Here is a 17,732-nt window from a genome sequence, read left to right as displayed (position 1 = left end):
ACTGACAGTCGCAGACTAGTACTGCTGCTGCTGGAAAAACGAGTGACATGTCAATGCTGCTGCCGACCACCTGCCAGTATTGAATTTGTCTTCCTAAGAGGAACGCTGGCTGCATGCTGCTCCTCATCAGTGGCTGACATTGGCATAGCATAGAAGGAGAGAGGTGGGCGTGTGGCGGGTGTGACGAGTGGGCGTGAGAGCAGCATTACATAATCATGTCACATCACGCTGTTTTTGTACATGGAGGTGGAGCCGGGAGTTTGAAAGCCGGTTGCAGTGGCACCCTTGATTAACCCAGGTGTCCGGTCAGTAATGCTGTCCTGACAGGGTGCAGCGCAGAGGGGTCAGTAATCAGCCTGCTCGGCGATCGCTGCATCAGGCATGTGAGATCGGGGTGCCAGACATTAGGGGGTGCCTGTGCGCACCAGGCATCCCTCCTGCGCACACCTATGCTGCCAGAGAATGGTAAAGCTGTGTCAGGGCATGCTGGGATGTGTAGTTCTCAACAGCTGGAGGGCCGCAGTTTGGACATGCCTGCAGTACAGTCATCTGTCTTCTTTGATTCTGAAGAGGGATTATGGAAAATACCACTCACCTGATCCCTACCAGACTTGCAGAAGATCGGTCGATCTGAGGGACGTCCGGGCCTGTATGATTAACAGGGTACTCCTTATGACGATAAGGAAGGCATCTTGGGAGTCATTAGGTCTTACTACTCCAACCTTTTACCTGAGCAGCCACTTATCAGAGAGAACATGGAGCGTTTCCTGAGGGAGACACTGTCACAGAATGGTTTAGTTGTGGACACGGACTGAGCAGAAGAACGGGACCCTGGCTTGAATTACCAACATGGAATGTAGCAGGTTTTATATGAGATTTATTCATGCACAATTAAAAGATCAGTAGATATAAACTGCATTATTATCAGGGGCAAACGCAGGATTTCTAGAGGGGGGTTTCCAAATGCAATCCGCAATTTCCCACTGTACCGAACATCGGGCAACTGGAAATCCCCCCTGCGTTTACTTATGCTTGTCCCCATATATAATCTGCAGATACATTCATTATGTGCATCTTCTGTACCATTAAAGCAGACACAAAATTGCTCTGCGGATGGATTATTTGGTATCTCTATCTTATTTGAATTATTTCTGGATAATTTTGATATTACATGAAACACATAATTATAGCCATGATAAGGACTCAGAGAAGAGGTGACAGAGAAATGAGGGAAGGGGTGACCTGTAACCATAAACCATAGAACAATAGTTGTGAATGGAGATAAGTGACATTACTGTATGTGGCTGATTCAGAGGTGCATCCAAATGTGGGAGAACTGCGATGCCCACTCAACGTCCATAAAAGCTGTAATACGATTGGTGCGTCCTTTGGTGGTAATTTCGAGTTCGCTATTTTTTACGTTCGCACAAGGCAAATGCAAAATTGCGAACTCGTTGTACATTATCGAACATACGCCCCCAATGGTATTTTGCAATCTCGTACGCAGCAATACACAAAGTAGGCGTATGCCAAATGATATCGCAAGAATGTGTTCCTATCGCATTACTACAAACACCATCATTAAAATCCGAACTTGTCATACATGTGCACAATCTTCGCAAAATTGCACACGCTATGTACTTTTGCTAAGAAACGCACAGCATTTTTATTTCTTTTTTGAAATTCTAAAACCTTTGAGTTCTAACTCTTCAAGCCTTCCTCAATTAAGATTCCAATTAGTGTAATGAATTATAATGGTCATGACCAATTAAGTCTACAAAGATTACCTGCAGAACACTTTGTAGGCATAATTGGCCATTAACATTTTGATTTTCAAATAAGTGAAATAGATGTGGAAACTGCCTGGCCTAATGTAATATTCCTGCTTTTTGTGTAGAGGTGTAGTGTGTGTATAAATGTGTTTAGATCAGGGCTGGCCAAACCAGTCCTCGAGATCTACCAACGGTTCACATTTTCCAGACCACCTAGCTGGTGCACAGGTATAGTCATTACTAATTAAGATGTGATGCATTCATTCCTAACTGACAATTCTACAGATCTCCAGGAGGCCTGGAAAACATGAACTGTTGGTAGATCTCAAGGACCGGTTTGGCCAGCCCTGGTTTAGATGTTTTTCAAAACAATCAGCTCCTAACTATCATAAATCAGTCTGGTTTTTTTAAAGAAATTAAAAATACTATTTTTAAGTAAGATGTGTGAAATGTTTAAGGTAACCAATTTCTGGACGCCAATCTGCTGTTCCTTTATTGCATTAATAAACACAACACCTGCTTAAATTTAAATAATTTTTTGTTTTTATTTTCCTACAACTTTTTTTTTATTTTTTAATAAACTTTTTTTTTTGTAATGAACATAAAATATTTTATTGACATTTTTTTTCCAGGTCCTCAATGTCTGCCAGCAAGGCCCTCATATTTCGCTTTATGCTGGCAAGAATGCCAGGAATAGTTGTGGGATCTCCAACTGCACCATCTGAAATGAAGGGCAAAAATACAAATTAATAACTTCCTTACATTACCTATTATAGAAGCAAGGCACAAAGCACACTTTAATAGCAAAGTGACTACATCATGGTTGTTTTTTTATGAAAACAGTAGCAGGCCAACACATACAAGCATGCTCAGCAATGTTTTTATTTTTTAGAAAACATGTTAAAAGTGTAGCACACCATGCTGGGATTCATTTACATCTGGAGTGACCCAGACTTGTCTTTTGGGGTTGGCCCTGCCACGTCACACTGCATCTCAACATCTTCAGAAGGACTACATATCCTAGCATGCCCAAGCTTCCTGAAAGCCTGCCTTACTACATAAGGTGAGCCAGGTCTTGTTGTTATGTTTTGACAAACAACATTTTTGAAGTGACACTTTAACAACACATGTCCCCAGACTTGGACTGTCACACAGGGGTACAGGGAAAGCACCAGTGGCCCTAATTTCATGCATGATCAGACTAAGGATCAGGTTCCAGACTGTGGTCTTGCCTGTTGCATTTTGGTGGCCCTAAACATTGTCGACCCACACACTGTCTATCTAATGACCCACACACTGTCTATCTAATGACCCACACACTGTCGATCTAATGACCCACACACTGTCGATCTAATGACCCACACACTGTCTATCTAATAACCCACACACTGTCTATCTAATGACCCACACCCCTTACATGTGACACTGTATATTTTGCTTGTTTTTGGAACACACTATTGTTAGGCAGTCTTTTGTAGTTAGCTTTGGATGGACGTCAGCCTCTGTAGGTCGATATGTGCTAGTTCTACATGTCACAAGATCAACATTTTATGTATGGATACATGACATGTTTAAGTTTATTTTCACTTCATGCGGCACGTGTACTCCAATTGCAATGGAAAATGCTTACGATGTAAGCGGTAGTGAAGCGACTCACCTTGTCCTAAGCCTGACAAACAAAGTGAAGCATGCGAGTTGACTCTTACAAGACAATTAAGGGTTCGTTCAAAATGCGCAATCAATACCACAGCTGCCTAACAGACCTAATGAGTGTCGACCTAGAGTGGACAGACCAAACATTGCAGACGTAGACACTGTACATCTAATGATCCTCACACAAATGTAAATGCAACATCCATACCATGATGAAGAAGATAAACATTTGACCTTGGGCCAAGATTGGCCCCAGTACAACACTGCATGTAATTGTAATTGACGTTAAAGTAGCTAACAAATACTATTTTAATTTGTTAACACTTACTATCATCTTCCACATGTCCAGCACCCTCAAACTCCCCGGGGGCCTCTGCTGCCCATTCAGTGGGTGGTGAAGGAGGCTGGATTGGGGAAGGAGGCTGGATTGGGGAAGGAGGCTGGATTAGGGAAGGAGGATGGAAGGGTGAGTTGTTTAGAGATGGTGGGTCTGATTGAGAGGGGGAGGGGAGCGGAGAGGGTGTTTGGTCCAGAGAGGGGAAGTGGGGCTGAGAGGGTGTGTGGGGCTGAGAGGGTGTTTGGTCTAGAGAGGGGGAGTGGGGCTGAGAGGGTGTTTGGGCCAGAGAGGGGGAGTGGGGCTGAGAGGGTGTTTGGGCCAGAGAGGGGGAGTGGGGCTGAGAGGGTGTTTGGGCCAGAGAGGGGGAGTGGGGCTGAGAGGTGGGTTGGGCAAGAGAGGGGGAGTGGGGCTGAGAGGTGGGTTGGGCAAGAGAGGGGGAGGTGGGCTGAGAGGTGGGTTGGGCCAGAGAGGGGGAGGGGGGCTGAGAGATGGGTTGGGCAAGAGAGAGGGAGGGGGGCTGAGAGGTGGGTTGGGCAAGAGAGGGGGAGGGGGTTGGAGATGGTGATTGTGAAAGAGAAGGGGAGGGGGTTCGAGAGAGGGGTTGTGAAAGAGACGGTGAGGGGGTTCAAGAGGGGTTTGGGAAAGAGAGGGGGAGAGGGTTGGAGAGGGGGTGGTTGATGATGAATGGGATGTTTGATGTTGGGGTTCAGGGTGTTGATGGGGTGATGGAGTTGGTGGTGGGGTGGAGGCTGGAGGTGATGATGGTGCTTGATTAGCTTGCCATTGTGCTTGCCCTAGAATCACATTTTAAAATTAAAAAAAAATATCAGATCCATGTGCATTACAAAATAACATTGTTCTGTTCATTTAAAAATACAAATACAAAGTTAGTTATGTCTCTAGCCTACTGCCTGTGTGCCGACCCACCACAACACTAAACATTATCCCCTAAGCACTCTGCTCCCCAGTCTGTACTGCAAGCCCTAAGCACACACACTCTGTAAACTGGCTCAGTGTGGTATGTTTTGGGTACTATAGTTTAATAATAAGGTCTGCTAATAATCTCACTTTAAGCACAATTTTGAATTTTAAAAATGTTTATTTACATTTTTTGTTAGTGCTACTAATCACAGTTAAATACTCATGTGAACACATTGTAATGCGTTTAATTTACTGCGTCTGCGGATTTGCTGGCCCAGCTGCACCAGGAACTCGGGCTGTCGGCGGCGGATGTCGCTCCACTGCCGCTCCAATTGGACGATGGACCGCCGTGTCCTTGTCTGCGTCCGCAATATGCGGCGGACCTCCGCGTAGGCCGCGCGCTTGACCCGATTTGGGACATACGGTCCCGCGTAGCCTACACGGCGGTCCATTACCGCGGTGAGCACCCGCAGCTCGCGGTTGCTAAACGCGGATGCTCGCATGGTGCCTATGGCGTTTTCCTTACATGGGCATATATTTATAGTGTGTGGTCGCATTTCATTGGTTGAAATATCATGGTGTCATCTTTATTTCTCTAACGTCCTAGTGGATGCTGGGGACTCCGAAAGGACCATGGGGAATAGCGGCTCCGCAGGAGACTGGGCACAAAGTAAAAGCTTTAGGACTAGCTGGTGTGCACTGGCTCCTCCCCCTATGACCCTCCTCCAAGCCTCAGTTAAGATTTTGTGCCCGAACGAGAAGGGTGCAATCTAGGTGGCTCTCCTGAGCTGCTTAGAGTAAAAGTTTAAATAGGTTTTTTATTTTCAGTGAGACCTGCTGGCAACAGGCTCACTGCATCGAGGGACTAAGGGGAGAAGAAGCGAACTCACCTGCGTGCAGAGTGGATTGGGCTTCTTAGGCTACTGGACATTAGCTCCAGAGGGACGATCACAGGCCCAGCCATGGATGGGTCCCGGAGCCGCGCCGCCGGCCCCCTTACAGATGCTGAAGCAAGAAGAGGTCCATAAATCGGCGGCAGAAGACTTTCCTGTCTTCATAAGGTAGCGCACAGCACTGCAGCTGTGCGCCATTGCTCTCAGCACACTTCACACTTCGGTCACTGAGGGTGCAGGACGCTGGGGGGGGGCGCCCTGGGAAGCAATGAATTTACCTTATTTGGCAAAAAATACATCACATATAGCTCCTGGGCTATATGGATGTATTTAACCCCTGCCAGTTTTCCAGAAAAAAGCGGGAGAAGAGCCCGCCGTGAAGGGGGCGGGGCCTATCTCCTCAGCACACAGCGCCATTTTTCCCACACAGCTCCGCTGGTAGGAAGGCTCCCAGAATCTCCCCTGCATCCTGCAACTACAGAAACAGGGTAAAAAAGAGAGGGGGGCACTTATTTGGCAAAATAACAGATATAAGCAGCTATAAGGGATAGACACTTATTGTAAGGTTGTCCCTATACATATATAGCGCTCTGGTGTGTGCTGGCAAACTCTCCCTCTGTCTCCCCAAGGGGCTAAGTGGGTCCTGTCCTCTATCAGAGCATTCCCTGTGTGTGTGCTGGGTGTCGGTACGTGTGTCGACATGTATGAGGAGGAAAATGATGTGGAGGCGGAGCAATTGCCTATAATGGTGATGTCACCCCCTAGGGAGTCGACACCTGAATGGATGGCCGTAATTAAGGAATTACGTGACAGTGTCGGCACGTTACAGAAAACTGTTGACGACATGAGACAGCCGGCAGCTCAGTTAGTGCCTGTCCAGGCGTCTCAAACACCGTCAGGGGCTATTAAACGCCCGTTACCTCAGTGGGTCGACACGGACCCAGACACAGACACTGACTCCAGTGTCGACGGTGAAGAAACAAACGTATTTTCCAGTAGGGCCACACGTTACATGATCACGGCAATGAAGGAGGTTTTGCACATCTCTGATACTGCAAGTACCACAAAAAGGGGTATTATGTGGGGTGTGAAAAAACTACCCGTAGTTTTTCCTGAATCAGATGAATTGAATGAAGTGTGTGATGAAGCGTGGGTTACCCCCGACAAAAAACTGCTAATTTCTAAAAAATTATTGGCACTATATCCCTTCCCACCAGAGGTTAGGGCTCGTTGGGAAACACCCCCTAGGGTGGATAAGGCGCTCACACGCTTATCAAAACAAGTGGCGTTACCGTCTCCAGAAACGGCCGCCCTTAAGGAGCCAGCAGATAGGAGGCTGGAAAATATCCTTAAAAGTATATACACACATACTGGTGTTATACTGCGACCAGCAATCGCCTCAGCCTGGATGTGCAGTGCTGGGGTGGCTTGGTCGGATTCCCTGACTGAAAATATTGATACCCTGGACAGGGACAATATATTATTGACTATAGAGCATTTAAAGGATGCATTTCTATATATGCGAGATGCACAGAGAGACATTTGCACTCTGGCATCAAGAGTAAGTGCGATGTCCATTTCTGCCAGAAGAGGATTATGGACGCGACAGTGGTCAGGGGATGCGGATTCCAAACGGCATATGGAAGTATTGCCGTATAAAGGGGAGGAGTTATTTGGGGGCGGTCTATCGGACCTGGTGGCCACGGCAACGGCTGGGAAATCCACCTTTTTACCCCAAGTCACCTCGCAGCAGAAAAAGATACCGCCTTTTCAGGCTCAGTCCTTTCGTCCCCATAAGGGCAAGCGGGCAAAAGGCCACTCATATCTGCCCCGGGGCAGAGGAAGGGGAAAAAGACTGCAACAGACAGCTTCTTCCCACGACCAGAAGCCCTCCCCCGCTTCTGCCAAGTCCTCAGCATGACGCTGGGGCCTTACAAGCGGACTCAGGCACGGTGGGGGCCCGTCTCAAGAATTTCAGCGCGCAGTGGGCTCACTCGCAAGTGGACCCCTGGATCCTGCAGGTAGTATCTCCGGGGTACAAATTGGAATTCGAGACGTCTCCCCCTCGCCGGTTCCTGAAGTCTGCTTTACCAACGTCTACCCCCGACAGGGAGGCGGTATTGGAAGCCATTCACAAGCTGTATTCCCAGCAAGTGATAATCAAGGTACCCCTCCTACAACAGGGAAAGGGGTATTACTCCACGCTGTTTGTGGTACCGAAGCCGGACGGCTCGGTGAGACCCATTTTAAATCTGAAAGCCTTGAACACTTACATAAAAAGGTTCAAGTTCAAGATGGAGTCACTCAGAGCAGTGATAGCGAACCTGGAAGAAGGGGACTACATGGTGTCTCTGGACATCAAGGATGCTTACCTCCATGTCCCAATTTGCCCTTCTCACCAAGGGTACCTCAGGTTTGTGGTACAGAACTGTCACTATCAGTTTCAGACGCTGCCGTTTGGATTGTCCACGGCACCCCGGGTCTTTACCAAGGTAATGGCCGAAATGATGATTCTTCTTCGAAGAAAAGGCGTCTTAATTATCCCTTACTTGGACGATCTCCTGATAAGGGCACGGTCCAGAGAACAGTTAGAGGTCGGAGTAGCACTATCTCAAATAGTACTACGACAGCACGGATGGATTCTAAATATTCCAAAATCGCAGCTGATTCCGACGACACGTCTGCTGTTCCTAGGGATGATTCTGGACACAGTACAGAAAAAGGTGTTTCTCCCGGAAGAGAAAGCCAGGGAGTTATCCGACCTAGTCAGGAAACTCCTAAGACCAGGCCAGGTGTCAGTGCATCAGTGCACAAGGGTCCTGGGAAAGATGGTGGCTTCTTACGAAGCGATTCCATTCGGCAGATTCCACGCAAGAACTTTTCAGTTGGATCTGCTAGACAAATGGTCCGGATCGCATCTTCAAATGCATCAGCGGATAACCCTGTCTCCAAGGACAAGGGTGTCTCTCCTGTGGTGGTTACAGAGTGCTCATCTCCTAGAGGGCCGCAGATTCGGCATTCAGGATTGGGTCCTGGTGACCACGGATGCCAGCCTGAGAGGCTGGGGAGCAGTCACACAGGGAAAAAATTTCCAGGGCTTGTGGTCAAGCATGGAAACGTCACTTCACATAAATATCCTGGAACTAAGGGCCATTTACAATGCCCTAAGTCAGGCAAGGCCTCTGCTTCAGGGTCAGCCAGTATTGATCCAGTCGGACAACATCACGGCAGTCGCCCACGTAAACAGACAGGGCGGCACAAGAAGCAGGAGGGCAATGACGGAAGTGACAAGGATTCTTCGCTGGGCGGAAAATCATGTGATAGCACTGTCAGCAGTGTTCATTCCGGGAGTGGACAACTGGGAAGCAGACTTCCTCAGCAGACACGATCTTCACCCGGGGGAGTGGGGACTTCACCCAGAAGTCTTCCACATGATTGTAAACCGTTGGGAAAAACCAAAGGTGGACATGATGGCGTCTCGCCTCAACAAAAAACTGGACAGATATTGCTCCAGGTCAAGGGACCCTCAGGCAATAGCTGTGGACGCTCTGGTAACACCGTGGGTGTACCGGTCAGTGTATGTGTTCCCTCCTCTTCCTCTCATACCAAAAGTACTGAGAATCATAAGAAGGAGAGGAGTAAAGACTATACTCGTGGCTCCGGATTGGCCAAGAAGGACTTGGTACCCGGAAATTCAAGAGATGCTCACGGAAGACCCGTGGCCTCTACCTCTAAGACAGGACCTGCTCCAGCAGGGACCATGTCTGTTCCAAGACTTACCGCGGCTGCGTTTGACGGCATGGCGGTTGAACGCCGGATCCTGAAGGAAAAAGGCATTCCAGATGAAGTCATCCCTACCCTGATCAAAGCCAGGAAGGATGTAACCGTACAACATTATCACCGTATTTGGCGTAAATATGTTGCGTGGTGCGAGGCCAGGAAGGCCCCTACGGAGGAATTTCAACTGGGTCGATTCCTGCATTTCCTGCAAACAAGACTGTCTATGGGCCTCAAATTAGGGTCCATTAAGGTTCAAATTTCGGCCCTGTCGATATTCTTCCAAAAAGAACTAGCTTCTGTTCCTGAAGTTCAGACGTTTGTCAAGGGAGTACTGCATATACAGCCTCCTTTTGTGCCTCCAGTGGCACCTTGGGATCTCAATGTAGTGTTGGGATTCCTAAAATCACATTGGTTTGAACCACTCACCACTGTGGACTTGAAATATCTCACATGGAAAGTGGTAATGCTGTTAGCCCTGGCTTCAGCCAGGCGTGTATCAGAATTGGCGGCTTTATCCTATAAAAGCCCTTACCTAATTTTTCATACGGACAGGGCAGAATTGAGGACTCGTCCTCAATTTCTCCCTAAGGTGGTTTCAGCATTTCACTTAAACCAACCTATTGTGGTGCCTGCGGCTACTAGGGACTTGGAGGATTCCAAGTTGCTGGACGTAGTCAGGGCCCTGAAAATATATGTTTCCAGGACGGCTGGAGTCAGAAAATCTGACTCGCTGTTTATCCTGTATGCACCCAACAAGCTGGGTGCTCCTGCTTCTAAGCAGACGATTGCTCGTTGGATTTGTAGTACAATTCAGCTTGCACATTCTGTGGCAGGCCTGCCACAGCCAAAATCTGTAAAAGCCCATTCCACACGGAAAGTGGGCTCATCTTGGGCGGCTGCCCGAGGGGTCTCGGCTTTACAACTTTGCCGAGCTGCTACTTGGTCAGGGGCAAACACGTTTGCTAAATTCTACAAATTTGATACCCTGGCTGAGGAGGACCTGGAGTTCTCTCATTCGGTGCTGCAGAGTCATCCGCACTCTCCCGCCCGTTTGGGAGCTTTGGTATAATCCCCATGGTCCTTTCGGAGTCCCCAGCATCCACTAGGACGTTAGAGAAAATAAGAATTTACTTACCGATAATTCTATTTCTCATAGTCCGTAGTGGATGCTGGGCGCCCATCCCAAGTGCGGATTGTCTGCATTACTTGTACATAGTTATTGTTACAAAAATCGGGTTATTGTTGTTGTGAGCCATCTTTTCAGAGGCTCCTTCTGTTATCATGCTGTTAACTGGGTTCAGATCACAAGTTGTACGGTGTGATTGGTGTGGCTGGTATGAGTCTTACCCGGGATTCAAAATCCTTCCTTATTGTGTACGCTCGTCCGGGCACAGTATCCTAACTGAGGCTTGGAGGAGGGTCATAGGGGGAGGAGCCAGTGCACACCAGCTAGTCCTAAAGCTTTTACTTTGTGCCCAGTCTCCTGCGGAGCCGCTATTCCCCATGGTCCTTTCGGAGTCCCCAGCATCCACTACGGACTATGAGAAATAGAATTATCGGTAAGTAAATTCTTATTTTAACTTTATTGATCTGTGTACAATATTTTACAAACAAGTTGATGTGCTCCCTTTAGTTTGCATCAGCGATTATTCACAGCAGACACAGCACCAAATAATAATTCATAAACACATATTTCACGCTACAAATCCTGCTTCTCAATTTGCTTTCTTTTAGTTTTTTGGTTTAAATTACAAATGATCATAACTTGCAAATGATTATCTCTCTCTCTCTCTCTCTCTCTCTCTCTCTCTCATATATATATATATATATATATATATATATATTTATTTTTATTAATTTTATATATATATATATATATATATATATATTGCACACAAAATAAATAAATAAAAAAAAAAAAATATATATATATATATATATATATAAGATTTTAAACCTACCGCTAAATCTTTTTCTCCTAGTCCGTAGAGGATGCTGGGGACTCCGTAAGGACCATGGGGTATAGACGGGCTCCGCAGGAGACATGAACACTTTAAGACCTTTTAATGGGCGTGAACTGGCTCCTCCCTCTATGCCCCTCCTCCAGACCTCAGTTATAGGAACTGTGCCCAGAGGAGATGAACATTTCGAGGAAAGGATTTGTTAATTAAGGGTGAGATACATACCAGCTCACACCACAACACACCGTACAACCTGGGATATAACTAAACCAGTTAACAGTATGAACAAATAAGATCAGCACAGGTTGATCTGAACTGCAACACAACCCTTGTGTAGACTTTTCAATAACTATGTACAAGTACTGCAGATTTATTCCGCACTGGGACAGGCGCCCAACATCCTCTACGGACTAGGAGAAAAAGATTTACCGGTAGGTTTAAAATCTTATTTTCTCTTACATCCTAGAGGATGCTGGGGACTCCGTAAGGACCATGGGGTTTATACCAAAGCTCCAGACCGGGCGGGAGAGTGCGAATGACTCTGCAGCACCGATTGAGTAAACATTAGGTCCTTATCAGCCAGGGTATCAAACTTATAGAATTTTGCAAAAGTGTTTGAACCCGACCAAGTAGCTGCTCGGCAAAGCTGTAACGCCGAGATGCCTCGGGCAGCCGCCCAAGAAGAGCCCACCTTCCTAGTGGAATGGGCCTTTACCGATTTTGGTAACGGCAATCCAGCCATAGAATGAGCCTGCTGAATCGTGTTACAGATCCAGCGTGCAATAGTCTGCTTGGAAGCAGGAGCGCCAACCTTGTTAGCTGCATATAGGATAAACAGTGCCTCTGTTTTCCTAATCCGAGCCGTCCTGGCTACATAGATTTTTAAAGCCCTGACTACATCAATGTACTTGGAATCCTCCAAGTCACCCGTAGCCACCGGCACCACAATAGGTTGGTTCATGTGAAAAGACGAAACCACCTTAGGTAGAAATTGTGGACGAGTTCTCAATTCCGCTCTATCCATATGGAAAATCAGAAAGGGGCTCTTGTAAGACAAAGCCGCCAATTCTGACAACCTCCTCGCAGATGTCAAGGCCAATAACATGACCACTTTCCAAGTGAGAAATTTTAACTCAACAGTTTGAAGTGGTTCAAACCAGTGTGATTTAAGGAACTGTAACACCACGTTATGGTCCCACGGTGCCACTGGGGGCACAAAAGGAAGTTGGATGTGCAGCACTCCCTTCACAAAAGTCTGCACTTCTGGAAGAGAGGCCAATTCCTTCTGAAAAAATATTGATAAGGCCGAAATCTGCACCTTACTGGAGCCTAACTTCAGGCCCGTATCCAGCCCCGCCTGTAGAAAATGGAGAAAACGACCATGCTGAAAAACCTCCGTAGGAGCATTCTTGGATTCACACCAAGACACATACTTCCTCCAGATACGGTGATAATGCTTCACCGTTACTTCCTTCCTAGCTTTAAGCAGAGTAGGGATGACCTTCCCTGGAATACCTTTCCTAGCTAGGATTTGGTGTTCAACCGCCATGCCATCAAACGTAACCGCGGTAAGTCTTGGAACACACATGACCCCTGTTGTAACAGGTCCTCTCTTAGAGGAAGAGGCCAAGGTTCTTCTGTGAACATTTCCTGAAGATCTGGATACCAGGCCCTTCGAGGCCAGTCTGGAACAATGAGTATCGTTTGAACTCTTGTTCTTCTTATGATCCTCAATATCTTTGGGATGAGTGGAAGTGGAGGGAACACATAGACCGACTGATACACCCACGGTGTCACTAGTGCGTCAGCTGCTATTGCTTGAGGGTCCCTCGACCTGGAACAATACGTCCAAAGCTTTTTGTTGAGGCGTGACGCCATCATGTCTATCTGAGGGAGTCCCCAACCGTTTGTCACTTCTGCAAAGACCTCTTGATGAAGCCCCCACTCTCCTGGATGGAGATCGTGTCTGCTGAGGAAGTCTGCTTCCCAATTGTCCACTCCTGGGATGAAAACAGCTGACAGAGCGCTTACATGATTCTTCGCCCAGCGAAGAATCCTGGTGGCCTCCGCCATCGCTGCGCTGCTTCTTGTTCCGCGCTGGCGGTTTACATGTGCCATTGCTGTGATGTTTTCTGACTGGATCAGTACAGGTAGGTTGCGAAGAAGATGCTCGGCCTGTCTCAGGCCGTTGTATATGGCCCTGAATTCCAGCACATTTATGTGCAGACAAGCCTCCTGGCTTGACCATACTCCCTGAAAAAAATTTCCTTGTGTGACTGCTCCCCAGCCTCGGAGGCTCACGTCCGTGGTTACCAGAACCCAATCCTGGATTCCGAACCTGCGACCCTCTAGGAGGTGAGCACTGTGGAGCCACCACAGGAGAGATATCCTGGCCCTGGGGGACAGGCTTATCATCCGATGCATTTGGAGATGGGACCCTGACCATTTGTCCAGCAGGTCCCACTGAAAAGTTCTTACATGGAACCTGCCAAACGGAATGGCCTCGTAGGCCACCACCATCTTTCCCAACACTTGAGTGCATTGATGAATCGACACTCTTTTTGGTTTCAGCAGATCCCTGACCATGTTCTGAAGTTCCAGAGCTTTTTCCAATGGGAGAAAAACCCTCTGCCGTTCCGTGTCCAGAATCATGCCCAAAAACGACAGTCGAGTTGTCGGCATCAACTGCGACTTTGGCAAATTTAATAGCCAGCCGTGTTGTTGTAGTACCCTCAGAGAGAGTGCCACGCTTTTCAGTAACTGGTCTCTTGATCTCGCCTTTATCAGGAGATCATCCAAGTATGGGATAATTGTGACACCTTGCTTGCGCAGGAGCACCATCATTTCCGCCATTACCTTGGTGAAAATCCTCGGGGCCGTGGAAAGCCCAAACGGCAACATCTGAAATTGGTAATGACAATCCTGCACAGCGAATCTCAGGAACGCCTGATGAGGAGGATATATGGGGACATGAAGGTATGCATCCTTTATGTCTAGTGACACCATAAAATCCCCCCCGTCCAGACTGGAAATCACTGCCCGGAGAGATTCCATCTTGAATTTGAATCTTTTCAAATACAGGTTTAGGGATTTTAGGTTCAGAATTGGTCTGACCGAGCCGTCTGGCTTCGGGACCACAAATAGAGTTGAATAAAACCCCTTTCCCTGTTGCAACAGGGGAACCGTGATAATCACTTGCTGTTGAAACAGCTTTTGTATCGCAGCTGAAATTATTTCTCTCTCTGGTAGAGAAGCTGGTAAAGCCGATTTGAAAAATCGGTGTGGAGGTACGTCTTCGAACTCCAGTCTGTATCCTTGGGTTACAATTTCTAGTACCCAAGGATCCAAGTTCGAATTAATCCAGACCTGGCTGAAGAGCTGAAGACGTGCCCCCACCGGTGCGGACTCCCGCAGCGGAGCCCCAGCATCATGCAGTGGATTTGGTAGAGGCCGGAGAGGACTTCTGCTCCTGGGAACTAGCCGCAGCTGGTGTTCTTTTCCCTCTACCCTTGCCTCTGGCGAGGAAGGATGAACCACGTCCCTTTCTGAATTTATGAGACCGAAACGACTGCATCTGGTATGGAGGCGTTTTCTTTTGCTGTGGAGGAACAAAAGGCAAAAAAGAAGACTTACCCGCGGCAGCTGTGGAAACCAGGTCCGCGAGGCCATCCCCAAACAAAAGTTCACCCTTGTAAAGCAAGGCCTCCATAAGTCTCTTGGAGTCAGCATCACCAGTCCATTGACGGATCCACAACGCCCTCCTAGCTGAAATTGCCATGGCATTGGCCCTTGATCCCAAGAGGCCAATATCTCTCGCAGCCTCCCTTAGGTATAACGCTGCGTCCTTGATGTGACCCAATGTCAACAATACACTCTCCCTGTCGAGGGTGTCTATGTCAGATGACAAGTTATCTGCCCATCCTGCAATCGCGCTACTCACCCATGCCGACGCTACCGCCGGTCTGAGCAGGGTTCCCGTAGTCGCATAAATCGATTTCAAGGTAGTTTCCTGCCTGCGATCCGCAGGATCCTTTAGTGTCGCCGTGTCCGGAGACGGTAGGGCCACCTTTTTGGATAAACGCGTCAAAGCCTTATCTACCGTGGGTGATGATTCCCACCGTAACCTGTCCTGTGAGGGGAGAGGATACGCCATAACAATTCTCTTAGAAACCTGCAGTCTCTTGTCTGGAGTTTCCCAAGCTTTTTCAAATAGAGCGTTCAGTTCATGAGATGGGGGAAATGTTACCTCAGGTTTCTTCCCCTTAAACATACAGACCCGTGTGTCAGGGACAGAAGGGTCCTCTGTGATATGTAATACATCTTTTATTGCAATAATCATGTACTGAATACTCTTGGCCACCCTTGGGTGTAACCAAGCGTCATCATAGTCGACACTGGAGTCAGAATCCGTGTCGGTATCAGTGTCTGCTATCTGGGTAAAGGGACGTTTCTGGGACCCTGAAGGGTTCTGTGACACAGCAATATCCATGGATTGTCTCCATACTTGGTTCTGGGTCTCAGATTTGTCCAACCTTTTATGTAATAAAGCCACACTTGCATTCAAAACATTCCACATGTCTACCCAATCAGCCGTCGGCGGTGCCGACGGAGTCACTATTACATTCTGCTCCGCATCCTCTCTGGAAGAGCCTTCCGCCTCAGACATGTTGACACACACGTACTGACACCCCCACACACACTGGGATATAGGGGACAGACCCGCAATAAGGTCCTTTAGAGAGACAGAGAGGGAGTTTGCCAGCTCACACCCAGCGCCACTGCGGTTTGAAATATTAATAATGTCCCAGACCTGTAAGCGCTTTCTGTATCACACTAGAACCAAATAAATGTGCCCCACCTGTTTTGCACCCTGTTACTTGTATACAGCGGTGAAGGGAGTCCGGGAGCAGCGTCTCTGCAGCAAGCTGTGGAGAAAATGGTGCTGGTTAGAGCTGAGGGGCTAAGCTCCGCCCCCTCGATGGCGCGCTTCGGTCCCGCTAATTTTTATACTTGGCGGTGGTCTGTCTATACTGCCCATGCAGTATCTATGTGTGCCAGTGAACTTTTATGAGGTAATTATTGCTGCCCAGGGCGCCCCCCCTGCACCCTGCACCCTTGCTGTGCCTCGTGTGTGTGTGTGGGAGCAATGGCGTGCAGCGCAACCGCTGCACGGTACCTCACGAAGATGAAGTCTTCTGCCGCCTTTGAAGACTTCTTGCTTCTCATACTCACCCGGCTTCTATCTTCCGGCTCTGTGAGGAGGACGGCGGCGCGGCTCTGAGACGAACAGCTAGGCGTACCAAGTGTTCTGACCCTCTGGAGCTAATGGTGTCCAGTAGCCTAAGAAGCAGAGCCTATCAGTAAAGTAGGTCTGCTTCTCTCCCCTCAGTCCCACGATGCAGGGACCCTGTTGCCAGCAGTGCTCCCTGAAAATAATAAACCTAACAAACTCAGAGAAACTCAGGGGAGCTCCCCTGTAATGCATCCAGTCTCCTCTGGGCACAGGATCGAACTGAGGTCTGGAGGAGGGGCATAGAGGGAGGAGCCAGTGCACACCCATCTAAAGTCTTAGAGTGCCCATGTCTCCTGCGGAGCCGTCTATACCCCCATGGTCCTTACGGAGTCCCCAGCATCCTCTAGGACGTAAGAGAAATATATATATATATATATATATATATATATACTCAAATATAGATATATATATATATATATTGACATATATAAAAAAATATATATATATACATATAAATATATATATATATAGAGAGGGAGAGAGATACACACATATATAGATATATCTTTAGGGGATCACTAAATAGACAAATTTAAAAAAACACACACACACACACACACACACATAGACAAAGAGAAAATGCAACACACAGAGATAGTTTGATCCAGTTAACTCACCACATTTTGCAGGACCAATCAGCTACACAAAGTCACAAAGTAGAGTTGTGTTGGGCAGATGTTGTGGCATTTGGTTGGTAAACAGAGCCAAACAAATATAGTTTGAAAAAAAACACAAAAAATGTTAAGGGTGGTGTCATTTTTGATTTATAACACAATTACACATTAAAAAATATCCACATTTAAAAAAACAAAATTTGCACGGCCACAACTGCAAATAATCAAACAGAATGGAACAGTAATCCCATTGTTGTAAAATAGCACACCGAAATACAGATGATAAGGATAACAGTACAGAACAAATCTGCACTCAGACACTTTTTCAAATACTCAGAAAACAATAGCAACACACTCTCAACTTAACAAAGCAAGCAAAATGACAGCATTCCAAAATACCCTACACGTAAAGATAGATAGCAAAAATGACACAACATTTAAAGTATATTACTATCATAACATAAACATACCTGAAATACTCCTGTACAATTCTAGCCCTTATGGCATG

General features: G+C 47.3%; 1 long non-coding RNA gene across 1 annotated transcript; it reads right to left on the bottom strand.

Moving 5' to 3' along the window:
- Nucleotides 1–2,292: 2,292 nt before the first annotated feature.
- Nucleotides 2,293–17,310, bottom strand: LOC134957177 (uncharacterized). Its single transcript, XR_010186516.1, has 3 exons — nt 17,228–17,310; nt 3,754–4,556; nt 2,293–2,493 (listed from the first exon to the last, which is right to left on the bottom strand). It is a non-coding gene; the product is annotated as an uncharacterized LOC134957177 (long non-coding RNA).
- Between the last annotated feature and the right edge of the window lie 422 nt (nt 17,311–17,732).

Source organism: Pseudophryne corroboree, chromosome 9 (assembly GCF_028390025.1).
Source record: "Pseudophryne corroboree isolate aPseCor3 chromosome 9, aPseCor3.hap2, whole genome shotgun sequence".
NCBI lineage: Eukaryota > Metazoa > Chordata > Amphibia > Anura > Myobatrachidae > Pseudophryne > Pseudophryne corroboree.
This window is presented reverse-complemented; position numbering and strand designations above follow the sequence as displayed.